Source organism: Oryctolagus cuniculus, chromosome 2, assembly GCF_964237555.1.
Source record: "Oryctolagus cuniculus chromosome 2, mOryCun1.1, whole genome shotgun sequence".
In the NCBI taxonomy this organism is placed as follows: domain Eukaryota; kingdom Metazoa; phylum Chordata; class Mammalia; order Lagomorpha; family Leporidae; genus Oryctolagus; species Oryctolagus cuniculus.
The window spans coordinates 128,593,040-128,619,628 of NC_091433.1; the positions used below are offsets into that span (position 1 = coordinate 128,593,040).

At 46.7% G+C, this 26,589-nt stretch overlaps 1 protein-coding gene across 9 annotated transcripts in view; it reads left to right on the forward strand.

The window, feature by feature from the left end:
* The window catches only part of SLC4A5 (solute carrier family 4 member 5), a 141,666-nt gene that overhangs the window by 18,404 nt on the left and 96,673 nt on the right, over positions 1 to 26,589 (forward strand). For 4 of the 9 annotated variants that reach the window (XM_051837194.2, XM_002709728.5, XM_008254223.4 and 1 more), the window contains exon 2: positions 4,004 to 4,052. The exons of 1 other annotated variant lie outside the window; for it this stretch is intronic. The gene's annotated coding sequence lies outside the window, so the exon portion shown is untranslated. Of the gene's footprint in view, positions 1 to 3,414; positions 3,616 to 4,003; positions 4,053 to 6,375; positions 12,878 to 12,901; positions 13,166 to 26,589 lie in introns of those variants that run through there. 4 more of the 9 variants (XM_070068885.1, XM_070068886.1, XM_070068889.1 and 1 more) reach the window with 4 other exon arrangements.

Below are 26,589 nucleotides of genomic sequence, written 5' to 3' on the forward strand. Positions count from 1 at the left end.
ATCGATTGTATAATCTATATGCAACACAGGAAAGGATGATAACAGAATGAATGACGAGGTTGCCCTGCAGTAGTGTTGTTGTTTCACATGCCCTCCCCGTCCCTATTCTGGTTTCACCTCCTTGGTGAAGAGAGCATGTATTCGTGTGCACCTCTGTGCAATGTCAGACTTCTGAAGTGAGTGGCTGCAACCTATACTCGGTTCTATTCTCTGCACAGAGGCCTAACGACCCCTCTTAAATCCATGCTCTTGAGCCATGGAAGTCACAGTGGTCTTGTGCTTATTTCTACCTCTTCCAATTCAGTATGGGTCGTTACGTATCTCCTAGGAATCCAGAAAACAGGGGACTTGTACAAAACAATCCCGATTTCAACTAAGTTTTCTGGCCCAAGGAAGCCATTTATTTACCAAGTCTGCTTCTTGGGGTCTCTAGGGAATGAGGGGGTGGGAACAAGTGAGAGGCCAGCAAGCTAACCCACATGTCTGCCCCTGAAAGTAACAGGCTGTGTAGACCTTATGTGTCAGGACACCTGTAAATCAGTTGGCTTTTCTGAGAAAGGGTCACCCAGCCCTTCATAGGCGTCTGGCTTAGAAACCCAGTGTCCTTAGCTTTGTGGACTTCTGTTCTTGAGGGAGGGTCTTTTAGCCTCCCTCCAAGTAAGCATGCTGGGATCTAGCATTCCACTGTGAGCTCATGAGCTGAGAGATGGTCCCAGGAGTACCTGGAAGACCACTAGCTATGTCCTCCCCCGTTTCCCCTGCTCACTTTGGGCATGGGGACCAGTCTGAAGAGGGACATCTTTCCCTGTGCACTGAGGACACTCAGTGAGGGGTTTGTTGCTTGACTCACCGCACCCTCCCTCCTGTCGAGTTTATCTTCCCAGAGGGGCAGTAAGGAAGCAGTCAGCAATGGAGACGTTCACACATCTCTCTTACCTCTGCAGTCCTATGAACAGGGGGTGGTGGCCATGTCAACAAAGGAGATTCTTCAGCATGGATACTGCCATGAGACATGGCTGGTCGAGTGTGTTCTCCAGTGTTACCATTCCCCAAACCAGAATCAGCTGGCCTTGTGTTTCCAGTTCTCGGCTTTCATTTGTGGAAAAATTTTTCTTGAGCTACTTCAGATAGACTTCCATACCTTGAGCATTGGACTCTGAGCAGCTTCTGCTAGTTGGATGTCTCGGGAGTACATAGCTTGGAGGATGAAGACAAGGGGCCCTTTAAGAGTCTCTCATAAATGCATTGAGCTTGGGGTGAGGTCTTATAGGTGATTGCAGTACTCACTCCTGGTATGACAGGACACATGTAGTGTCATGTCTGAGTCTTCCTCTCCTTACTCCAGAGTAAGAACAGCCTTAACAGAGAAGCGGAAAATGGCAATCTGCATCTACCTCACTTCTGCCCCTCTTCCCCTAAGCCTGGGCAACCTGCAACATCGCTTTTACATCATGTTCCCTGGAACACAGGCTCTCTCTTTAGGAAGAGTCAGCCTAACTTAGCCAGGACTTACTACTTGCCTGCCTGCCTAAGCACAGCAACAAAACCATGCTGCCCAATGTGGACCTCTCCCCTTGGTCAGTAATTGAATCAGCAGCCATCCCAGTGCCTGCTTTGCACATACGTGCATGGTATTTCAGTAGGCACTGGAAGCAGTATAGGGAGACATGGCCCTGCCCTCAGCTTACAGGCTAGAGGGAGCCGCAAGATATATGCATGTTAATAATTGAGCATAATGTTGTGTACCTGTGCCACTGAACACACATGGGTTGGGGTAAAATCAGGAAGCCACTTGAGTTTTCCTCTCCCCACTCATGAGCAGATCTTGCTGTGCCTCCAAATGAAATTTAGGGCTTGTCCCATCGTTGTTCTGGTCACCCTTGGTGTCAGTCTCACTTCAGTAATTACAGCGTCCTGTCCCTGGTAATACTCCAGACTTCAATCCTGATGTAAAATTGAGGCCTCTTGCCACCCCCAGGTTGGTGCTGCTGAAGGAAGGAAGCCTATGGCAGACAGAGGGCTGGGGGGGTGTTGGTTTCTGCCTCCCCCCAATGTGTTAAGCAAATAAAGGTTCCAACCCCTTCAGAGTTTGAGTCCAGGAGGTAAAGGAGATGTGGCTTCCAGCCATGCCAGGGTCCTCAGTGGAATGTGGTGATTCAGTGCCCTAAATGACCCCTCTGTTATGCTCCTCAATGATCAATCATTTCCACCTGTGTCAGAATCCCTCCCCCCATTCCCATCCCACTTACCTCCCTCCTCGAGAAGAAACTGCGTGGTCAGGTGGGAATGCCTCTGCTGCCCCCACCTGTCATCTCTCTCTTTTTCTCCCCAGTCTTGGGTGACGCTGCCTTCCTCCTCTGGTCCCTGATTCAGCCATTCACCCCTGCTCTGAATCTCAGTGCCCCCCAAACGCCAGCCACAAGAGCAGAGCAGATGGACTAGGATTTGGAGATCCAGAGTCCTTTTTCCATTAGGACGGCTCTTTTCTGTGTCTCATACAATACAGCTCTCTGTGATTAATTTCTGTGTTTAACACAACACCAGTCAAAATTAAAAAATTATTTCTTTTTGTGGTGAGATAAATGTAACAGAAAATTTACCATTTTAACCATTTTAAGTGTATGATTCAGAGGTATTCAGTACAATTACATTGCTGTACAACCATCACTACTGTCTGTGTCCAGAACCTCTTTATCATCCCCAACCGAAACTCTGTACCACTTGCACACTAATCCCCCCATTCCCTACACCGCGCCCCCTGATGTCCCTTAACCCACCCTCTCTCTGAGAATCTGACTTTCTGTGCATCTCATGTAAGAGGAATCTACAGTGTCTTTTTGTGCCTGGTTTATTTCACTTAGAAAAATGTACTCAAGATTCTCCCATTGTAGCACATGTCAGAATTTCCTTCCTTTTTAAAGCTGAATAATATTCCATTGTATGTATACACCTCACTATGTTTATCCATTCACCTGTCGATGAATATTCCTGTGGTTTCCACCTTTTAGCTACTCTGAAGAATGCTGCTATGCATGTTGACATACATGTATCCATTTGACTCTTGGCTTTCAATTTTGAGGGTATACCCAGAAGGGAATTTATTTAATTATCTTTGAATAGGGAATACATACATCCTCATGGTGGACATTATCAGAGATACACAAGATCATACAGTGACCCCTGAGCCCCTCCCTCCCAGTTCCCTTCCCAGCAGACATCACTGCAACAGTTTTTGTAACATCCTACTTGGAGAGACCCTGTACTCATAGGCATGCTCCACACACGAGTAATGGCGAGCCTTAAGACCATTCTTGGGGCTGGCGCTGTGGCGCAGTGGGTTAACGCCCTGGCCTGAAGTGCCAGCATCCCATATGGGCGCGGGTTCAAGACCCGGCTGCTCCACTTCCTGTCCAGTTCTCTGCGATGGCCCAGGAAAGCAGTGGAAGATGGCCCAAGTCCTTGGGTCCCCGCACCCATGTGGGAGACTGGGAGGAAGCTCCTGGCTCCTGGCTTCGGATCGGCACAGCTCCAGCCATTGCAGCCACCTGGGGAGTGAACCATTGGATGGAAGACCTCTCTCTCTCTGCCTCTCCTCTGTGTAACTCTTTCAAATAAGTAAGTAAATCATTAAAAAAAAAAAAAAAAAAAAAAAAAGACCATTCTGCACTCTGCTTTTTCCCACCCAACCATATTTCTAAAAGATCATTCTGAATTTCCTCGTTCTCTTTAAAACCTTCATGGTTTTACAAAATAAAGACAAAGCTTTTTTGTTTCTTTTTTTTTAAATCAGTTTTCCATTGATAGACGCCTAGGTTTTTCTAATATTTTTCTTCCATGAGCAATGTTGTAATAATAACTTCTGGCATTTATTGAACATTTACTGTGTGCCATAACCTCATTAAACTTCTATGTATTATATCATTTAACTCCCATGATGCCCCTCTGATAGGAGTACAGTGAAATGAGTCACTGGCCCAAACCATCTATCTGTCTTTGTTCACAGGTATATCCGTAAGATAACTTTCCAGACAAAGGATTGCTGCTACCAAAAGGTATGTGCGTTTCAAAGCTATACAGATGTTGCCAAAATGGCCCATGTGAGGCCATGCTCATCTTCAGTCTCACAACAAGTGTACACACAAGTATGAGGCCTGTCACCCTCCACTCTCACTGTTGTGAAAGGGGAAACTGGCACCTCATTATGTCTCTATTTTTTTTTCTTTAAATGAGTGAGTTGAGCATTTTTTTCAAAAATGTTTACAGGCCATTTGTTTTTGTAATGAGGTTTTAAAAACAAAATGGTGTTACAGTTGATCTAGGAAATTGTATAGACAAGACAGGCTGGATTCCTTTAAATTTTAGTTTTATTTATAGTTTTTTTTTTAAATAAGTAATTTAGACACAAGTTTCAAAACTCAAAAGGACTAAGTGGGTAGAGACTATAGCCCCTTCTGTGTCTCTCTGCAGCCACCCAGTTCCTATCTGGTCTCCAAACTCAATCAGATCTTCATTTCTGGCCCCTGTACCTATAACCTGGGCCTCGCTGTGCCCCTGAGCTGCTCCATCTGAAATACTAAGTATAAACCTTCCACTGTGTCCTCTCAGCTCCACCCAGTGTCCGATCCTCAACCTCCCCACAGTTCTCAAGACACCGCACCTGCCCCTTGCTTCCTTTCAGTTGCCATCTCCCTGAGGTTCTCAGCCCCTCCCCAGGCTCCACTTCCTGGCCCTCTGGCCCCCTGCCCCACCTGCCTGGAAAAACCTTATTTCTGTTTCACGGTGCCTGGCTCAGAGCTGGCCCGCCCCTGGGGCCACTCTCAGTCTTTATATCTCAAGCAGAGTAACAACTTACTGCCCAGACTGGAACCCTTGCAAACGTGAAGCCAAGATGACAGGGTAGATGGTAATTGTGCAGGGCAAACTGGGAGACAAGCTCAGCCCTTCTAAGGAGCAGTCACCTATGTTTCAGGGCAGACATAAATAACGTGCACCGAGCCCAGCACGTGACGATGTTGCTGCCTTTGTCCACTGCCCACACTTCACTCCTAAACTGATTTTTTTTTTTTAAAAAAAGATTTATGTATAAATTTGAAAGAGTTACAGAGAAAGACAAGGGGAAAGGAGAGAGAGAGAGAGAAAGGCCTTTCATTCCCTGGCTCACCCCCCAAATGGCCTCAATGGCTGGGGCTGGGCCAGGCCAAAGCCAGGAGCCAGGAGCTTCTTCTGGTCTCCCACATGGGAGCCCAGGTGTTGGGCAATCTTCCACTGCTTTCCCAGGCACATTAGCAGGAAGCTGGATGGGAAATGGAGCAGCCAGGACTCGGCCTGGTGTCCATATGGAATGCCAGCACTGGCATCCAAATTAATCTTTTAAGTCATGCATTTACTCAACACTATTTTCTTTTTTTTTCAACACTATTTTCTTAAAGACACATTCTTCCAGTTTCAGCCCCTGAACTCATGTAAGAAGAATCAGTTTATTTCTAAAACCCTCCATCTTTATTTTGAGCCCCTATATTTAAAAAAATGCTGACACTTAGTCCCAGTCAGTTCTGAGTTCCCTTCACAGCTTGCATTTTGGAGTTGGGGTGGGACAGAGTACAGGGTTCCAGGTTGTTAGGGACCTACAAAGGCACCTTTGGTGCCATCTATCCTTGTCCTGTCTGGTTCTACATGGTTGGTGCCTGAAGGTCACCATGCAGATAGTTCTCCCTCCACCTCTTCATGCTGCCTCGGCAAGCTTGCCTCGGGCCCTCCTGTCCTGGACACACCCTGCAGTCATTCTCTCTGGGAAGCAAGTCAGAGGTCTTCTCTGTCTCAGACCCACGTATCCATAGAGATGCTGCCTGCTCTTTGGTGTGTAGGGAGCAGGGATGAGCCGAGTCTCAGAACCAAGCATATTTATGTCTCTTGACTCCCATCCAGCTCCCATCCTCGTGCTGGGGAACACTTCTAGGATGAAGGGGAGGGGATGGCCTTGATCTTTCTCTTTGCACCTTTCCTCCATACTTTGGCCTACCTAGGTCAGGAGTCTAGCAAATTCCTCCAAGAGAAGAGGCTGCTTGATGTCTTCTCTCTCTCGTTTTTTATGTTATTTTATGTTTTCTCTAGAAACCTTTTAAGGAATACAAACTTCATACATTTTCATACATTTCATAATTACAACTGTAGGAACATGGCAATTCTTCCCACCATACCTGCCCTCCCACCCACTCTCTCACCCCTCTTCCTCCTCCCTCTCCTATTCCCATTTTGTTTTAAGATTTTATTTATTTATTAGGTTGGTGCCACGGCTCATTTGGCTAATCCTCTGCCTGCGGCGCCAGCACCCTGGGTTCTAGTCCCGGTTGGGGCACGGATTCTGTCCCAATTGCTCCTCTTCCAGTCCAGCTCTCTGCTGTGGCCTGGGAAGGCAGTGGAGGAGGGTCCAAGTGCTTGGGCCTTGCACCTGCATGGAAGACCAGGAGGAAACACCTGGCTCCTGGCTTTGGATCGGCTCAGCGTGCCGGCCATAGCAGCCATTTGGGGGGTGAACCAACGGAAGGAAGACCTTTCTCTCTCTCTCACTAACTCTGCTTGTAAAAAAAAGAAAAAAAAGGAGAGAGATTTTATTTATTTATTTGAAAGGTAAAGTTACAGACAGTGAGAGGAAGAGGCAGAGAGAAAGGTCTTTCTTCTATTGGTTCACTCCCCAGATGGCTGCAATGGCTGGAGCTGGGCCGATCCAAAGCCAGGAGCCAGGAGCTTCTTCCGGGTCTCCCATGTGGGTGCAGGGGCCCAAGGACTTGGGCCATCCTCCACTGCCTTCCCAGGCTATAGCAGAGAACTGGATCAGAAGAGGAGCAGCCAGGACCAGAACCGGAGCCCATATGGGATGCCGGCACTTCAGGCCAGGGCTTTAACCCATTGCGGTGATCATGCAATAGCCTGACTGGAGGGGGAAGGGAGAGAAGGTGAAGGAGATATCAGGGGCGGGGGAGGCACTGGCTAACACTTCAGAACCTCACTGTGCAAGGCATGTATAAATGTTTTACATAATATGTGCTTTCTGTCTTTTGTGATGTTACTAGTTTTTAGAGCTTGTAGGCAAACCTTCCTATTCCTGTTCCCAAGGCCAGTTCAGCCATTTACCTGCTCTGAAGACTTGGACAAGTCACTTTATCCTCTTGATATTTTAGTTTCCTCTTCTATAAATTATGGTGGTTTGGATGCCCAAGTAGAGGGACTGTCATAAGGCAAAGTGTCATTCTTTTCCAAGGCAAACCATGCTCTCTGTGGAGATTCTGCAGCGGCCTGTGTGCCTATCTTCACTGCCAGCCTCCAGAGGGCAGCAGAGAGCAAGCAAAAGATGAGCGCAGGCCCCTGGTCTAGGGCTTGCCAGTTCAGAGAGAAGTCCCAAAGCCAGCTCCACCAGTGCCAGGTGCTGGGAGTACCTCTCATCGCCCTCCTCAGCTTCTCGGAATTGACATGTTGGCAGTTTCCTGGGAGCATAATAAGTATGATGATGTTCCTAGTGGGCGCTGTTGCTTGTGGACCATTGACCTGTTTCACATACATTGATTCACTCAGACAACAACCTTGGAGGGAGAAGTGAGGATCCTTCCCATCTTTTCAGTTGGGCAAAACAAACAAAAAAAGTAACTCGCCTAAGATCCCACCGGCAGTGGAGCTGGGATTTGAACCCAACCATCAGCAAACCAGTGTCTTTTCTGGGTACCAGAGATATATCAGTGAGCAAAACGAAGTCCAGGCCATATTAGAAGAACAGAGGAAAAAATAAATAAATCAGCATATAATATGTTTGGGGATAGAAATGCACATATACAAATAAAGCTGAATTAAGGACTGCATGGGGCATTTGAGACAGGCTGGTCAGGACGCTTTTTTTTTTTTTTTTTTTGGTAAGATTTATTTATTTATTTGAAAGAGTTACAGAGAAGCAGAGGGAGAAAAGGGGGGGGGGTCTTCCATCCACTGGTTCACTCCCCAGTTGGCCACAACGGGCAGTGCTGTGCTGATCCAAAGCCAGGAACCAGGAGCCTCTTCCATGTAGGAGCACATGGGTGCAGGGGCCCAAGCACTTGGGCCATCTTCTGCTTTCCCAGGCCATAGCAGAGAGCTGGATTGTACATGGAGCAGTGGGGACTCAAACTGGCATCCATATGGGATGCTAGTGCTGCTGGCGGCGGCTTTACCTGATAACACCGCAGCACCAGCCTCAGGAAGTTCTTTGGTAGATGGCATTTAACCATAGAGTTAATATACAAGGGAGCACACCATGCTTAAGGCTGGGAAACAGCAAATACAAAGGTCCTGAGGTAGGAGTGAGCTTGGGGTATTAAAGGAGCAGTAGGGCACACCTGTGGTTAGTGTCTTTGAGCCAAAGCCCCAGGCCATAGCAGTGATCAGGGAGTAGGTAGGCATAGGCATGGGGAAGGAGAGGGCTCATCCACAGTGTGACCTGGGCTTGGCTGCCTTTTGTTTCTAGGCTTCTCTTTAAGCTGTTGCTCATCTTTTATTTTATTTTATTTTTTGCCTTCCCATAGAGTTCTGATACCATCACAGTATGTTCCCTCCTCAGCCCTGGATATAGTTCAAAATCAGCTAAAGCCCAGAAGAATCTGGGGCAGCCAGTTATTGTACCACCTGCCAAAGCTTGATACAAACAATCTGGAAGCCAGAAATTGCACATTCTGCAGTGATTGTTGCCCAGCTCGTGGGGAACTTCTTGTGGGTAAAGTTTCTAGAAAAGTCTGCTGGGACCCTCAAATGAATCCTTGTCTCACAAGCAAGGGCCTAAGCCTGCAGGCCTCTAGGATAGGAGGTGTCTCTCTTTGTTGAACTTCACCTACAAACCAGCAATATGTCAAACCTGCTTAAACCCCGCCAGATACTAAGCCTAGGTGGGATTCAGATGGCATTTAGCCAGGAGATGGAAGAGACTCTGTCCCAGTGAGCAGCCACCCTGTCCTCCAGGTATCCCAAGGAAATGGAGGCATGAAGGTCCATTGCTGCAAATGACTAAGAGTCTTTAGCTTCCCCTCCTGGTAGAGCTGTGGCGAGTGAGGTGGGCCTGTGAGTTTTATTCTTGCTTGGACTGGAACCTGGGACCAGAGGAGCCTAAATAGTCCAATCCAGGATTTTGTGACCTCGGCATTATTGACATTTGGAGTCAGATAATTCTTTGTTGTGGGGGCTATCTTGGGCGTTGTAGGATATTAGCAGCATCTCTGGCCTCTCCTCACTAGAAGCCAATAGAACCCTCTCTGCAGTAGCAGACATCCTGCCAGAGCAGCCACAAATGTCTCCAGACTTGTCTTGTGTTCCAAGGAGGAAAAGCACTCTGGCCAAGGACCACGGGGGCCAGTCCTATCCCGTTCCCCCACGCCAATGCATAGCCTCAGCTGTCACCATGCTAACTCTGCCTGTCAAAAAAAAAGAAAAAAAAAGGAGAGAGATTTTATTTATTTATTTGAAAGGTAAAGTCAGACAGTGAGAGGAAGAGGCAGAGAGAAAGGTCTTTCTTCCATTGGTTCACTCCCCAGATGGCTGCAATGGCTGGAGCTGTGCCGAAGAATTGAAAAGCATCCCTAGCATTTACTCCACTGCTAAAGCCAACAGGGTGAACCAGCCTCCTGGGTAGGAGGTCAGAGGGCAGGGCTAGTGGAGGAAAGGTATGGCAAGATCTTCTCTAAACATGTTTTTTGGCTCACAAAACTAAACCACAGCTAAGGGCAGGAATGGGTTTGGTCACAGGCATCAGGGGATGAGGTCTCTGTCCCTCCCAACTCCACTGTTTCTCTCTCTCTCTCTCTCTCTCTCTCTCTCACACACACACACACACACACTGTTTGCCACTCTGTGTATTGTTTGTGTTTTCTCCCACTGATGGCAGACTTTCTCTAGAGAAGAAAGAGAACTTAATGCAGGAGGAGAAGGCTAATGGATAGTTGCTTTTGAGTAAGAGATTGGTGGGGCAGTAATAAGAGGTTGTTGGTATCAATGAAGGGAGAGAAGTAGGTATTAATCATGAGATCCAGGTGAGGGGGAGAGTGAAGGAAGTCTTCAGGGGCTGGTGTATGTGCAGAAGAGGAAGATGTGCGAAGATGAAAGATCTTCATCTGGTTGAAGAGCAGGAAAGAAGGGGGTTAGAGCTTAGGGAATTGTCCACACTTAGAGTCTCAACATCTCCTCTGACCCAGCTCCATGAGCGTAAGTGTGATGTTCTCCAGAGAAGCCCCTAGACTCCTAGACTCACAGGATATTAGAACCTGAAGGAACTTAGGGAGCGTTGAGTCCAATCCACTCCGTGTATTGTGTAAACTCTTTTGTTATTAACTCATCACACTGTCTTTGAGACAATACAGATTCATAATCTTTAAGTTCCCTCTGTGCTTGGAACCAAATGAGAAATAAGATACAGAAGTGAAGCTGCTGTAACCGAAAATAAATTCATAACAGATAAATCTGATTGGAAAAGGTTTTGAATGCACAATTGGGCTTCCTAATTCTTTCTTCCCGGAATCAAACATATCTACCCAGAGCCGGGAGACTCCCCTGTCTCTCAGAGCTAGAGCCTGCCTGGGGAGTTTCCTGTGAAAAGAAGAGAGGAGAGGAGGATGGGCCTCTCTGGGGCACACACTTTTCAGAAGGATGAAGCTCGGAAGAATCTGAGACCTGACATGGCACTCGTTTTGTTCTCCCGAAAACTCCAAGCACATGAGCCACTCAGCCTCTGCTGGGTAGGAAGAGTGAGGAGGTTGAGAAGTAAGTGGAGAGTGCTTTTCTCAAGACATCACATGGGACAGAAGCTCCTGCTTTGTAGTGCAAGGTAAAAGTGCTTGGAGGGAGAGAGAGGTTTTCTCCTAACAACCACTATTCAATCAAGTGCAAATTCTGCTCCAAGAATACTGAGGCTTGGGGAGGTAAATTGATTTCCTGAAGGTCACACAGCTGTAGGGGCTGGTGCTGTGGCACAGTAGGTTAATCCTCTGCCTGTAGTGTTGGCATACCATATGGGCACCAGTTCTAGTCCCAGCTACTCTTCCCATCCAGCTCTCTGCTTTGACCTGGGAAAGCAGTAGAAGATGACCCAAGCACTTGGGCCCCTGCACCAGCATGGGGGACCCAGAGGCAGCTCCTGGTTCTTGGCTTTGGATCAGCCCAACTCTGGCCCTTGCAGCTGATGGAAGACCTTTCTCTTTGTCTCTTCCTCTCGCTGTCCGTAACTACCTCTCAGATAAATAAATAAAATCTTAAAAAAAAAAAAAAAAAAGGTCACACAGCTTTGGGAACAAGATAGCATTCTGCAAGCTCCTGATGGCAAGATGTTACCATTTCATAATATAATCAGAGCAGGTCAGGCCATCCAGGATTATCAACATGATAGTAATGAGAATATCTCCTCCCTCATTCAGGAGGACTTTTTTTTTTTTTTTTAATTTTTTGACAGGCAGAGTATACAGTGTGAGAGAGAGACAGAGAGAAAGGTCTTTTGGTTCACCCTCCAATGGCCGCCGCGGCCAGCGCACCATGCTGATCGGATGGCAGGAGCCAGGTATTTATCCTGGTCTCCCAAGGGGTGCAGGGCCCAAGCACTTGGGCCATCCTCCACTGCACTCCCTGGCCACAGTAGAGAGCTGGCCTGGAAGAGGGGCAACCGGGACAGAATCCAGCGCCCCGACCGGGACTAGAACCCGGTGCTGGCGCCACAAGGTGGAGGATTAGCCTAGTAAGCTGCAGTGCCGGCCCAGGAAGACTTCTAACTCCTTCTACCATCACCACCATTGCCTCTACTCCCTATCTCTACCTCACCACCTTCATCTACTCCTCACCACCTCTTCTGCATCTCGCCATCTGCACCCAAACCAGCACCCCACCTCCACTATCATCCTGCTACTCCTACAGCCAATAGCTCCCCCTCTGTCATCTCCACCGTCATTAGCACCTTCCCTCTCATCAGCAGGCAACCAGCAGTCACCCTATTTGGGCAGAGAAGCAGGTGAGAACTAGAACCCATGGCTCTAGCTCTAGGTCACCAAGGTCTTTGAGATCAAAGATGTCTCCAGTGTTTGCTGTCTCTTGATCCCTCCAAAAAGGTCATTTTTATGAAGATTGAGATAGAGATTCCTAAACTTAAGTGCACATGTTTACAAAGACTCATTGACAGCAAGTATAAACTGCTACCATTTCTAAGCCATGCCCTTACTTGATAGGTGCACATATGGGTACATGTAGGCAACAAGATGAAATCATCCCCAGCATCCCAGCAGTCTTCAAAGCTCGAGCAGCCGGAAAGGTGAAGACATTCAGGGGAGCTGTGACTTTGTGCCACTTGGGGTCACCCCAGTATGTAACCACAGGCCCAGGCCTCCGCAGGCTCCTGGAAATGCCATCGCCCCTCTCTGGGCCTTGGTTTCCCTCTTGGAGTAGGTCTGGAGGACCTCTAAGTTCTCTTCCAGCTCTAATTTCCTTCCAAGACAGATCCAAAAAGTATCTGGAATAAAAACCATGTAGCATTTCAAAACTCAAGGCTGAAGCATATCTCTCCATTAAAAAAAAAAAAAAAAATCACCAGGTTGAAATCCAAGAAGAAATTCCAAGCAAAGATGTCTGCCTATTATCCTGGCCGGTTCTATTCAGAGCCTACTCTGCCCTGTCTGTCAGCCAACCAGGCATCCATCCCTGACCATGCAGGAGTGTCCCTTCCCCCACCCTGATCACATGGCTGGCCGCCACTGAGCCCCAGAAGTCAATCTCCCATGCCCCAAATACTGTTCAGCCTGGAAACCACAGAGAACCCTTCTTGCCACCCAGCAGGAACAGAGTGAGTGGCCCTGGCCTTCCCTGGTTTTGGATCCAGTGCTAGAACACAGAGGTAAGTCTGCAGCTTGAAGTTTCAGGGAGATTAGACAAAGCTATGCAGATAAGGGAAAATGTGCTTCATAGTAGGAACACAGTATTTAGAAGCGAGCTTCACACACACTGAGGAAGAGAATATGAGGAAGGCTAGATAAATCCTCCAAACGAGCGTGGGATATTTGCCTTTCTTTTAAAAATTCCACTGTCTTCATCACCCTGGTGCCTTGCGTTCTCGAGTTCCAGATACAAAACCTCACTCAAAATGAACAGAAGCAACGGGAGACCCTTGCTGTCTGACAGCCTGGTGAGTTAGTTCTCTCTTATTCTCATCCCATGGAACTGGATGTTTCTCTTCGAGGCATGTAAATTTCTGTCGTCTTTACCCATCTGTGAGAGCAGCTTAAATACTGATAAAGCAAGCAAAACCTGCCTTGCCTCTTTCCCAGAAAGCAGGGAAATCGATGGCATGTGCTAATGTAACATTGGAAAACGGCTGGCCTCTGTTCATGACACATTTTTCTTTTTAGGTTTTAGACACAGGTTTTAGACCTGGCCTTCTCACTGCTGCTTTTCTTGGGGGCATTCTGTTGGCTTGTTTTGTCCTTTCTTTCCTGGGACAGGCATGGGTGTTTGGTCTGCGGGGCCCCGAGGCAATGGACAAGTCATCAGTTGGGAGGGTGGCCTTTCCCTGGTGTCTGGTCTAAAGCCCGGTGACTCAGTGTTATTCTTGTCAGTTTGGTTCTCTCACTAATCCCGCAAATGCCCTTGGGCAGGTCTTTTTCTGAACTGCTTCATGCTCTCAGAGGGGTTCACTAGACACCCTGTGGGCTGGCCTAGAGTTCTTTGAGATAAAGATCAGGTGGCTTACAAGACAGAGTAGAAAGAGAGACTCTCAAACAGCTGACCTGTGGCTGTGACAGCTATTTATTTATTTATTATTTATTTATTTATTTGAGCTTTCTTTGGAGGACATGGATGTCTATCCTTGAGGACTTGTTACCATATTTTGCCTTTCTTCCTTAGTAATTAAACTATTTTGTCTCCTTTGTTTCCAGTGGCTAGTGCCAAGATCTGGAACAAAGTGGGTACTCAGTGAGGACGTGTGGATTGGGTTGATGAGCCCGTGCAGGTGGGGCACAGGGGTGCTCAGATGGTAGAGAGCTCCATGGCTGGGATTGTGGTGGCTGTGCATCTTCAAGGGTGGGTGTGTCACTCTCTCCTGGCTGCGCTGGACATGAAGGCTGCGTGGGCAGGGAGCCCTGGAAGTCTGTTCACCAGAGTGGCATCCTGGTCCTTAGTCTTATTGGCTTAGGGTTCTGGATTCTCAGGGATCCCAGATGTGATTCCTGGCTTGGGGTATGGGCAGTGAAATAGGAAGGATCCATCAAATGACTAAGGACAGAGGAGAATTTGGTCTGATCCTTCACCTTAGAGCCATGCTCGATGCCAAGATGATCTATGGTCTAAAGATGGATGGGAGACCAGGCTTTGGAAGAATAGAGATTCATTTCAGATACGCTAGTCGGGAACATAATAAGATATTATCTAGGCCATTGGTTGTCCCTTAAAGACTGTTTTCCTGACCCATGTGAATTCAGTTTGGCACGTTTGTGTGTGTGCATGTGTGTGCATGTGGGTGGCTGTTGCCAGGTGACAGGGTACATGTAGATATTACATCTGGTCTGCAGCTTTATTTCACAGTTAACTAAAAAGAAAAATGTTTATTCTGACTCCAAACTAACTTTCTCTAAGTTGTAAAAATTGTAGCTCATCTTTGGCCAAAATCTACCTGAATTAACGTAGAGATATTTAATTTAAAACTTTAATTCATACTTTGGAATTAATAGAAATATATGAAAATCCTCTCAGATCATAGATCTTGCTTTATTCATGATAACTTTTTGGCCTACAAGAGAGTGCTTGTCTAAGAACAAAGCTTTTAAAATCAAGAGTGGCTGGCACCGCGGCTTACTAGGCTAATCCTCCGCCTGCAGCGCCAGCACTCCGGGTTCTCGTCCCAGTGCTGGCTGTGGCAGCCATTTAGGGGGTGAACCAACGGAAAAGGAAAACCCTTTCTCTCTCTCTCTCTCTCTCTCTCTCTGTGTGTGTGTGTCTAACTCTGCCTGTCAAAAGATCAGAGAGTGACTTTGTTGCTGGAATTGATTTTTCTGTTTTTAGCATCCTAGGGATAAAATTTTACAAAGAGCTTTTATAACTTGTTGTACTGAATTGTATGGAGATTATATATTAAATAAATCTCTTTCAATTAAAAAAAAACAGATAGATGGGAGAATACTGGTGAGGTAGTTGGTGATGGAGGGAATGCAGATACGAGAAACTGCTGTTCTTCCATTTGCTGCATACATGCCAGGGAGGGCGTGCCGCTAGCATAACTCCTATGGCAACATATTGTAGTGGATGGTTGTACTGGGTAGTAATTTTTGGGTGCAAATAACTCAGATCAACTGGAGCTAGCCAAAGAGCAAAGGGGAATTTATTATGAAGCCATTGGTGGTGGTGGTGGGGTTCTTGTAGCTGGACCATAGGAATAGCCCAGAACCCACAAGTGGAAGGCTGTCAGAAACCTGCACCAGACTCCCTTTCCCCTCTTTTCTCCCCTTCTCCCTCCATGCCTCCCTCTCTCCTTCCCCCACTTTTCCTCCCTTCTTTCCCTGGGCTTGGGGATCAAGAAGAATGCAGTCTGAATCCCAACTCTGCCATGGCTGGCTCTATGATCCAGAGTGAATTACTTCATCCTCTTAGTCTTTGGCAGTAAAAATTATGTTCCTCACTGAATTGTGGTGAGGATTGAATGAGATGTTGAAAGCAAAGTATCTGACCCTCAGTTAATAGACATTGTGTGAAATGCTGAAGATAGAAATTTTGTGTCGCAGGTTTGGTTGAGGATCTTTATGGGGCAGCATAGGGGCCGATCAGGGCAAATACTTTCCATATGGCTGACACTCAATTTCAGATGCACGGGGTAGTCTGGGTTTTCCTCTCACTTTTGCGTACTCCTGGAAGGGAGCTCCTCTCAAATTGCAAGAAAGTAGGAACAGCACAGAACAAGTGAGGGGGATGTTCTCATGTAGTTCAGAAGCAGGAGGTATGCCTTAACCTGTATGTCAGCCATGTTCTAGCTCCTGACTTCTGTAGTTTTGTAGAGTTCTCATCTCTATGTGCCTCTGTAGTGTCATTTTGTATTCACTTGTATTTTCTTTTCTTTTTTTTTTTTTTTTTTTTTTTTTGTGACAGGCAGAGTGGACAGTGAGAGAGAGAGACAGAGAGAAAGGTCTTCCTTTTGCTGTTGGTTCACCCTCCAATGGCCGCCGCGGCTGGCGCGCTGCGGCCGGCGCACCGCGCTGATCCGATGGCAGGAGCCAGGAGCCAGGTGCTTTTCCTGGTCTCCCATGGGGTGCAGGGCCCAAGCACCTGGGCCATCCTCCACTGCACTCCCGGGCCACAGCAGAGGGCTGGCCTGGAAGAGGGGCAACCGGGACAGGATCCGGCGCCCCGACCGGGACTAGAACCCGGTGTGCCGGCGCCGCTAGGCGGAGGATTAGCCTAGTGAGCCGCGGCGCCGGCCCACTTGTATTTTCTGATCTGAGTGTCCATATGACTTCAAGTGGAAAAGAACACATTTTTAAAAACATGCTTGAAAACAGTTTCATTTGTATTAGGGATTTTTTAAAAAAGATTAATTTATTTATTTGAAAGGCAAAAATATAGGGAGCTGGATTAGAAGTGGAGCTGTAGGAACTCAAACCAGTGATTAGATGGGATGCTGGCAGTATTACCTGCTGCCCCACAACCCTGGCCCCTAAACAGCAGGTTCTAAAGTGTGGTCCTTAGATCAGCACCATCAACATCAACCAGGAATTTGTTGGAGATCAAATTCCCAGTCCTGCCCCCCGCCCCACCCTGCAAGGTGTACTGAATCTGAAATTGCAGGAATGGGGTCCATCCATCTGCAATTTTTTTAATTAATTTTTTTTTTAATTTTTGACAGGCAGAGTGGACAGTGAGAGAGAGAGACAGAGAAAGGTCTTCCTTTTGCCGTTGGTTCACCCTCCAATGGCCGCCACGGCTGGTGCGCTGCGGCCGGCGCATCGCGCTGATCCGAAGCCAGGAGCCAGGTGCTTTTCCTGGTCTCCCATGCGGGTGCAGGGCCCAAGCACTTGGGCCATCCTCCACTGCACTCCCGGGCCATAGCAGAGAGCTGGCCTGGAAGAGGGGCAACCGGGACAGAATCCGGCACCCCAACTGGGACTAGAACCCGGTGTGCCAGCGCCGCAAGGCGGAGGATTAGCCTAGTGAGCCGCGGCGCCGGCCCCATCTGCAATTTAAGAAGCCCTGATCCATGCTAAAGGCGTCGGGTTACTGCCTTAAAGCATTCTTTGTTTTGTACATGATCCACTTTGAACATATATGTTTAACCATGAGTTTTCAGGGATACAGTTCCCACATAAGTGGGAACATGTGTGTCATATTCAATTACTTGTTTTAAAATGTTTAACATAATATATAACCATGATTTTAAAATCAATTAATACATATAAGGGCTTTGATTAAAAAGCATTGGAATCCCGTCCCAGCTTCCCCATACTCCACAGTTCCATTTCCCAGACAACCACCAGGAGTTCTTATTGCTCTTCCTGTTGGTCACCTGTACTCCTCTAATAATAATAACAATAATAATAATAATAATAATACCTGCTATTTGTTAAGCTAGATATCAATCACCTACAGGTAAATATTTGCTTATCTCAAACCTCATCAATCTCTTCTATATCCTCCCAAATAGATAAATTATCGGTTACTTAAAGATTGAATTATTTATTTATTTGAAAGGCAGAGTGACAGAGAAAGCGTTATCTTCCATCTGCTGGTTCACTCCCCCAAAAGGCTGTACACCCAAATCTGTGCCAGACTGAAGCCAGGAGCCAAGAACTGCATCCAGCTCTCTCACGTGGGTAACAGGGGCCCAAGTACTTGGTTCTGCTTCTTTCCCACGAGAGGATTTTAGGATCTTTCTTTTCTTCACAGGTGGTATCCTGAAATTTCATAATATATCGCAGTGTGAGGATTTCCCTCCATTTTCTGTGCAGAGTATTTGGCCCATTTTTTCTAAACCTATTATTTATAGAATTGGGGAGTTATCTTATTTCTTTTTATAAACATTTTTAATTGTAATTAAAAGATACTTCAAATTTGATTAATATGATAGACATCACATATCGCTAATCAGAAATAACATTTAATTTTTTTAAGGTTTATTTTTTATTTATTTGAAAGAGTTAGAGAGAGATACAGAGAGGTCTTCTACCTGCTGGTTCACTCCCCAGATGACCACAACAGCCTGAGCTGTGCTGATCCGAAGCCAGGAGCCAGGAGCTTCTTCTGGGTCTCCCACGTGGGTGCAGGGGCCCAAGGACTTGGGCCATCTACTGCTATCCCAGGCCATAGCAGAGAGCTGGACAGGAAGTGGAGCAGCAGGGGACTCAAACCTGCGCCCATATTGGATGCCAGCACTTCAGGCCAGGGTGTTAACCCACAGTGCCATAGCACTGGCCCCCTAACATTTAACTTTTAAAATATTTGCTTCATATCTTTATTTATCCAAAAATACCAAAAATATAGCTAAAACATTGCCATTAAACCTTCTGCCTCCCTCAGGGGTAGCTTGAAGTTACTGTGTATCATGCCCCTGCACAATTCTGTGCTTTCACTACTTATAAAGGTGGCCATAAGCAATATTGGTAGTATTATGTGTGTGTTTCATTTCATCCACTTGAAAGTCAAGAGGGCCAGTGCTGTGGCATTGTGGGTAAGGCTTCCACCATCGGTGCCGGCATCCCATATGGGTGCCAGTTCGAGTCTCAGTTGCTCCACCTTCTGATCCAGCTCTCTGCTATGGCCTGGGAAAGCAGTAGAAGATGGCCCAAGTCCTTGGGTCCTTGTACCCATGTGGGAGACCTGAAAGAAGCTCCTGGCTTCGGATCTGTGCAGCTCTGGTCATGGCAGCCATCTGGGGAGTGGACCAATGGATGGAAGACCTCTCTGTCTCTCTCTGCCTCTGGAAGAGGACTATAAAGGAGGAGAGAGACAACATGCACCAGGAACATCCGGATAACATCTGAGCAGCCCCCAAGAGAGCCGGCCGGCGGTGTGCCACTTCTCCGCGGAAGTGGGGAAAGTGGCAGGGGGAGCCGCCCCTCCACGGAGGTGGGGGGGCTGGCAGCCAACGCGGGAAGGACCAGCAGCAAACCCGGGAAGGGCCAAGCAGACAAAAGAACAGCGCAGGGTCTAGTGTCATTCCTCTGCGAAGAGGGGGAGCGACACTTCTCCATCCTCCAAAATCCTTAAATACTATGATGATATTCAAAATATACAACGCAAGCAATGTGACATTGACATTGACAGTTAAAGTGGATACTTGACCACTAAGAAAAGATACCAACAGCCATATGTATTGCATATTGAAGGGATACCAACTGTACTAATAACACAATTTTTGGTAGTACTTTTATTTTTTTGTTTAAAACTATATAGTTGCTTATAGTTGAGTACAGTGTACCGTGATTGCTTCTCTTTTCTATGATTATTCTTGGTAAGTTCTTTAATTTTTATTTTAAAAATATTTTTAATTTTAGTTTTTAAATGTTTTAAAAAGATTTATTTAGAGGCTGGCATTGTGGCATAGTGGATAAAACCACCACTTGCAATGCTGGCATCCCATTTGGGTGCCAGTTGAGACCTGACTGCTCCACCTGCAATCCAGCTCCCTACCATAATGCATCGGAAAAAGCAATGGAAGATGGCCCAGGTTTTGGGTCCCTGCACCCAGCCTATCTGGGTCTTCTACATGGGCTCCATGCTCCTGGCTTCAGGATTTATTTTAAAAATAAAAATAAATCTTTTAAAAATTAAATTTAGAAGTTTAATTTTTTATTTACTTGAAAGGCAGAGTTAGAGAAAGAGGGAGAAACAGAAAGAGAGATCTTCCATCCTCTGGTTCACTCTGCAAATGGCTGCAATGGCCAGGGCTGTGTCAAGCTGAAGACAGGAGCCTGGAACCCTTCTGAGTCTCCTACCTGGATGGGAGGGGCCCAAGCACTTGGACTATCTTCTGCTGTTTTCCCAGGCAGGTTAGCAAGGGACTGAATTAGAAGCGGAGCAGCTGGGACGTGAATCAGTACCCATATGGGATGCTAGTTTTGCAGGAGGCAGTTTAACCTGTTGTGCCACAACACTGGCTCCTAGTTTTTAAGTTTTTAAGATAGTTTTATTTAATTTATTTGAGTGTGAAGAGACAGACAGGCAGACAGATAAAGATCTCCCATCCACTGATTCATTCTCGAAATGCCTTCAATGGCCAGGGCTGGGCCAGCCTGAAACTGGGAACTGAGAGCCCAGTCCAGACCTCCCACATGGGTGGCAGGAATTCAAGTACTTAAGCCATCTCCTGCTGCCTCCCAGGATGTGCATTAGCAGGAAGCTGGAATCAAAAGTAGAGGTGGGACTGGAACCCGGGCTCTCCAATATGGGACACCGGCATCTCAAGTGGATCCTAACTTCTACACCAAATACCCACCCTCCCTCCTGGTAGACATATTTTTTTTCTCTCAAACAGTTCAACACATCAAGATAGCTTTTCAGTTCCAGTTTTTTCTTGAAGGCATCATGTTCCAAGCATGCTCTAAGATGCACTTGTTGCTCTCTGTTGCTGCTGCATAGTTCTTCTAGCAGTTCCCTTTGTGGTGAGTGTCATATCCCACATCCTCTTTTCCTTTCTTAGGTACTCCTTCATCTTGGTAGAGGTCCTTCTTTAATCACTTCCTGAAAAAGGTGCACAGGAGGTAAATTTTTGAGACATTTTATGTATGAAAATGTCCTATTCTGGGCCAGCGCTGAGGCTCACTAGGCTAATCCTCCACCTGCGGCGCCAGCACCCTGGGTTCTAGTCCTGGTCGGGGCGCCAGATTCTGTCCCCGTTGCTCCTCTTCCAGTCTAGCTCTCTGCTGTGACTCAGGAGTGCAGTGGAGGATGGCCCAGGTCCTTGGGCCCTGCACCCACATGGGAGACCAGGAGGAAGCACCTGGCTCCTGGCTTCAGGTCGGCACAGCGCACCAGCCACAACGTGCCAGCCATAGCGGCCTCTTGGGGGGGGGTGAACCAATGGAAAAAGGAAGACCTTTCTCTCTGTCTCTCTCTCTCTCACTGTCTAACTCTGCCTGTCAAAGAAAAAGAAAAAGAAAAAGAAAAAGAAAAAGAAAAAGAAAAAGAAAAAGAAAGGAAAGGAAAGGAAAGGAAAGGAAAGGAAAGGAAAGAAGGAAGGAAGGAAGGAAGGAAGGAAGGAAGGAAGGAAGGAAGGAAGGAAGGAAGGAAAAGAAAATGTCCTATTCTACCCTTACATTTGATTGATAGCTTGGTTAAGACAAATTCTAAATTGGAAAAGATTTGTTCTTTATTTTTTAATATTTATTTATTTATTTGAAAGTCAGAGAAACAGAGAGAAAAGGAGAGAGAGAAAGGTCTTCCATTCCTGGTCCACTCCCAAGTTGGCCACAACAGCTGGGAGCTGGGAGGCAGGAGCCAAGAGCTTCTACCAGGTCTCTCACGTGGTTGCAGGGGCCCAAGTACTTGGACCATCTTCCTCTGCTTTTCCCAGGCATATTAGCAGGAAGCTGGATCCAAAGTAGAGCAGCCAGAACTTGAACTGGTACTCTTATAGGATGGCGACACTGCATGCAGAGGATTAACCTTCTATGCCATAGTGCTGGCCCCAAGATTTGTTCTTACTTTCAGAAGCATAGTGCCAATTGTCCTGTAGCTTCCACAGTTACTACACAGTTGCAAAAACATGACAGTTCTTAAGTTTCATTCTTTGTAGGTGACTTATTTTCTTCTGGAAGCTTTAAGGGCTCTCTCTGATATTCTAAAATGTTGAGATGATGGACTTGGAGTAGATTTCTAAAACATTCATTTTTCTTGGCTCTCAGCGGCTCTTTCCATAAGGAAATGCAAATTCTGCAGTTCTGGGAAACATTCTCATGTTACTTCCTTGATAATTTCTTCTCCACTATTGTTTCCTTTTTTTAGAGTTTTATTTGAAAACCAGAGTGACAGAAGGAAAGAAGGTGAAAGAGAGAGAGATCTTCCATCTGTTAGTTCAGCCCCAAATGGCTAAAATGGTCAGGACTGGACTAGGCTAACTGGAAGCCAGGAGTCAGGAATCTGTTCAGGTCTCCCACATGGGTGCAGGGGCCCAATCACTTGGGCCATCTTCTGCTGCCTTCCCAGGAACATTAGCAGGGAGCAGGATGAGAAGCAGAGCAGCCAGGATTCAAACCAGTGCTCTGATGTGGGCTCTGGGATGCTGGCTTGTGAAGAGATTAGCCTGTTGTGCCACAACACTTCCCTCCACTATTTTCTTCTCATCTCTCTCAGGGAACTCTTATTACTTTGATGCTTGTTCTTCCTGGATTGATGCTCCGATTACTTTGTCTTGTCCTACTATTTTTTTAAAAGATTTATTTATTTGAAAGATGAAGTTATAGAGGCAGAGAGAGAGAGAGAGAGAGAGAGAGAGAGAGAGAAAGGTCTTCCATCCGCTGGTTCACTCCCCAGATGGCTGCAACGGCCAGATCTGGGCCGATCTGAAGCCAGGAACCTGGAGCTTCTTCCGGGTCTCCCACATGGCTACAGAGGCCCAAGGACTTGAGCCATCTTCTACTGCTTTCCCAGGCCATAGCAGAGAGCTGGATAGGAAGAAGAGCAGCTGGAACTTGAACTGGCGCCCACATGGGATGGGATACCGGCACCTCAGGTGGAGGCTTTACCAGCTATGCCACAGCACTAGCCCTTTGTACTAATATTTTTTTTAAGATTTATTTGTTTATTTGAAAGAGTTACACAGAGAGAGTTACACAAAGAGAGAAGGCAGAGAGAGATAGAGATCTTCCACCCACTGGTTCACTCCCCAGTTGGCTGCAATGGCTGGAGCTGCACCCATCCAAAGCCAGGAGCCAGGAGCTTCTTTCGGGTCTCCCACGTGGGTGCAGGAGCCCAAGAACTTGGGCCATCTTCTACTGCTTTTCCAGGCCACAGCAGAGAGCTGGATTGGAAGTGGAGCAGTCAGGATTTGAACCGGGGCCCACATGGGATGCCGGCACTGCAGGCGGTGGCTTTACCCGCCGTGCCACAGCACCAGCCCCTGTCTTACTATTTTGAAAATGTCTCTGTGCTTTGTGCTTGTGTTCTATGCCCTGACATTTTCTTTCAACTTTATGTCCCAACTTGTTTATTGAAAATTTTTCTTCTAAATTTTCATTTTAAAATTTTTATTTATTTATTTTTACTTAATTTGAAAGAGAGACAAAGAAGTCTTGCATCTACTGGTTCACTCCCCAGATGGTGGTAGCATCCAGGGCTGGGCCAGGATGAAGACAGCAATCAGGAACTCCAACTGGTATCCATGTGGGTGGCATGAATCCAAGTACTTTAGTCATCATCTGCTCCCTTCCCAGTGTGCATATGAGCTGGAAGCTCAGATCAGAAGTGGAGCCAGGGGGGCCAGTGCTGTGATGTAGTGGGTAAAGCAGGTGCCTGCAGTGCCAGCATCCCACATGGGCGCCAGTTTGTGTCCCGGCTGCTCTACTTCCAATTCAGCTCTGTACTATGGCTTAGGAAAGCAGTAGAGAATGGCCTGAGTCCTTGGGCCTCTGTGCCCATGTGGGAGACCCGGAGGAAGCTCCTGGCTCCTGCCTTGGATGGGCACAGCTCTGGCCACTTCGGCCAATTGGGGAGTGAACCAGCGGATGGAAGACCTCTCTCTCTCTCTGCCTCTCCTTCTCTCTCTGTGTGTAACTCTGACTTTCAAATAAATAAATAAATAAATCTTTTAGAAAAAAACAAAGAAGTGGAGCCAGGACTCGAACTGGGCACTCCAGTATGGGAGATAGGTATCCCCAGTGACATCTTAACTACTAAGTGCCTGCCTCTCTTCTAACATTTTAACTTTCCAAGAGTTCCTTCCTATTCTTTGAAAGTCTCAGGTTATAGTAGTCTGCTTTGTTGTTTTTGTCATGGATACAATGTTCTTCATGCCTCCTTGAAAATGTTAAACAGTTTAATGGTTTCTTTTCCTGCCTAGATTGCACCAAGGTCCATGATTGGATTTTCTCTTTTCCTGTTTGTTTTGATCTCTGTCATTCTGGCAGGTCTTGCTTAGCCATTCATATTTTGGAGTGGAACTGTCCATATGGACGAGCTGGATCTGTTGAATGATAGATTTATAGTGGGGCCGGCGCTGCAGCTCGCTAGGCTAATCCTCCGCCTGTGGCGCCGGCACCCCGGGTTCTAGTTCTGGTCGGGGCGCCGGATTCTGTCCCGGTTGCTCCTCTTCCAGTCCAGCTCTCTGCTATGGCCCGGGAGTGCAGTGGAGGATGGCCCAAGTGCTTGAGCCCTGCACCCACATGGGAGACCAGGAAGAAGCACCTGGCTCCTGGCTTTGGATCGGGCAGCGGTGCCAGCCGTGGTGGCCATTTGGGAGGTGAACCAATGGAAAAAGGAAGACCTTTCTCTCTCTCTCTCTCTCACACTGTCTAACACTGCCTGTCAAAACAAACAAACAAACAAACAAAAAACAACAACAACAACAACAACAAAAAGATTTACAGTGGACAAGTGGACGGGCCCTCACCATTGTGTTAGAGGTCCCCAAAATGTCAGAATCTGCAAATCCTTCCAATTCCTGCCTGAGGATCTAAGCTGCTTTTGTGTTCTAGGAGCCTAGCTATCCAAGGGCCTTCTGAATTAACCCCTCCATCTTCTGGAATAGCAAGGGTATTCTGGAGACTGAGCCCAGAAGAGACATCTGAGGATTTAACTGTGATTTTCAACAAAATTGTTTTCAGCCCCTCGTTGCTTCCTGTCTTCAGATGTACCTACCCACTCTTGACTTACTCTTTATCTGTTTTTGAGAACTATTTTTCATAAGAAAGGCTATCTAATGCTTGACATTTTGGATAAAACTTTTTTTAAGATTTTATTTATTTATTTGAGAGGTAGAGTTACAGAGAAAGGCAGTTACAGAGAAAGAGAAAGAGAGAGAGAGAGAGTCTTCCATCCACTGGTTCACTCTCCAAATGGCTGCAACGGCTGGAGCTGAACTGATCTGAAGTCAGGAACCAGGAGCTTCTTCCAGGTCTCCCATGCAGGTGCAGGGGCCCAAGGACTTGGGCCATCTTCTACTGCTTTCCCAGGCCCATTAATGGGGTGTGGATTGGAAATGGACCAGCACTTATATGGGATGCAAGGATCTCAGACTGTGGCTTAACCTGCTATGCCATGACACTGGCCCCCTAGGCAGTAGTTTAATCTCTGTGCCTCATTTTCCTCATCTGTAAGATGGGAATAATGCTACTTCATAGGGTTGTTGAGAAGGTTAATTAAATCAGCCTTCAAAACACTTAAAATTGAACATGGAACATAGCCATGGTAGCTATTACTATCTACACTTTAAAACCTGTTGGCATATAGTTTTCTCATGGGATTCTCTTATAATCTTTTTAATTCTCTGCTATATTCTACTGATGTCTCTTTTTTTATTCCTTATGTTGATTACTTGTGAATATTCTTTTCTTCTTCATTAGTCTTATATAGTTTGTCTTTTTAATAACTTTTTCAAACAATTGCCTTTGGATTTACTAACGCTGTCTATGCTTGATTATTTTATTTTTTTTTAAAGATTTATTTTATTTATTTGAAAGTCAGAGTTACAGAGAGAGGTAGAGACAGAGAGGGAGGTAGGTCTTCCATCCATTGGTTCACTCCCCAGATGGCTGCAACATCCGGAGCTGAGCCAATCCGAAGCCAGGAGCCAGGAGCCTCTTCTGGGTCTCCCATACGGGTGTAGGGGTCCAAGGACTTGGGCCATTTTCTACTGCTTTCCCAAACCATAACAGAGAGCTGGATCAGAAGAGGAGCAGCTGGGACTAGAACCGGAGCCCATATGGGATGCTGGCACTTCAGGCCAGGGTGTTAACTCACTGAGGCACAGCGCCAGCCCCTGATTATTTTCTATTTCATTAGTTTTTGCTTTTTATCTTTTATACTTTCTTTATCTCTTCTACTTTCTTGGGGGTTTCTCTCCTGTTTTTCTGGCTTCTTGTGAATATTTATCACATGCATTTCCTTCCATCTCTCCCCTCCCTCTGTTCCTCCTTTTCTTCCCTCCCTTTTTCCTCTGATATGCTGCATTCCATAAATTTCATTTGTAGTAGCTGCGAGTGGTGAATTCTAAATATTTAATAATTTCTTTGTGGTTTCCTGTTAAAACTATGTTCAGGGCTGGCGCTGCGGCTCAATAGGCTAATCCTCCGCCTGCAGTGCCGGCACCCCGGGTTCTAGTCCCAGTTGAGGCGCCGGATTCTGTCCCGGTTGCTCCTCTTCCAGTCCAGCTCTCTGCTGGGCCCAGGAGTGCAGTGAAGGATGGCCCAAGTGCTTGGCCCCTGTACCCGCATGGGAGACCAGGAGGAAGCACCTGGCTCCTGGCTTCAGGTCGGCACAGCGCGCCGGCCGCAGCGGCCATTGGGGGATGAACCAATGGAAAAGGAAGACCTTTCTCTCTGTCTCTCTCTCTCTCTCTCACTGTCCACTCTGCCTGTTTAAAAAAAAAAAAAAAAAACAACTATGTTCAGAAAGTATATATTAAAAGTATGATAA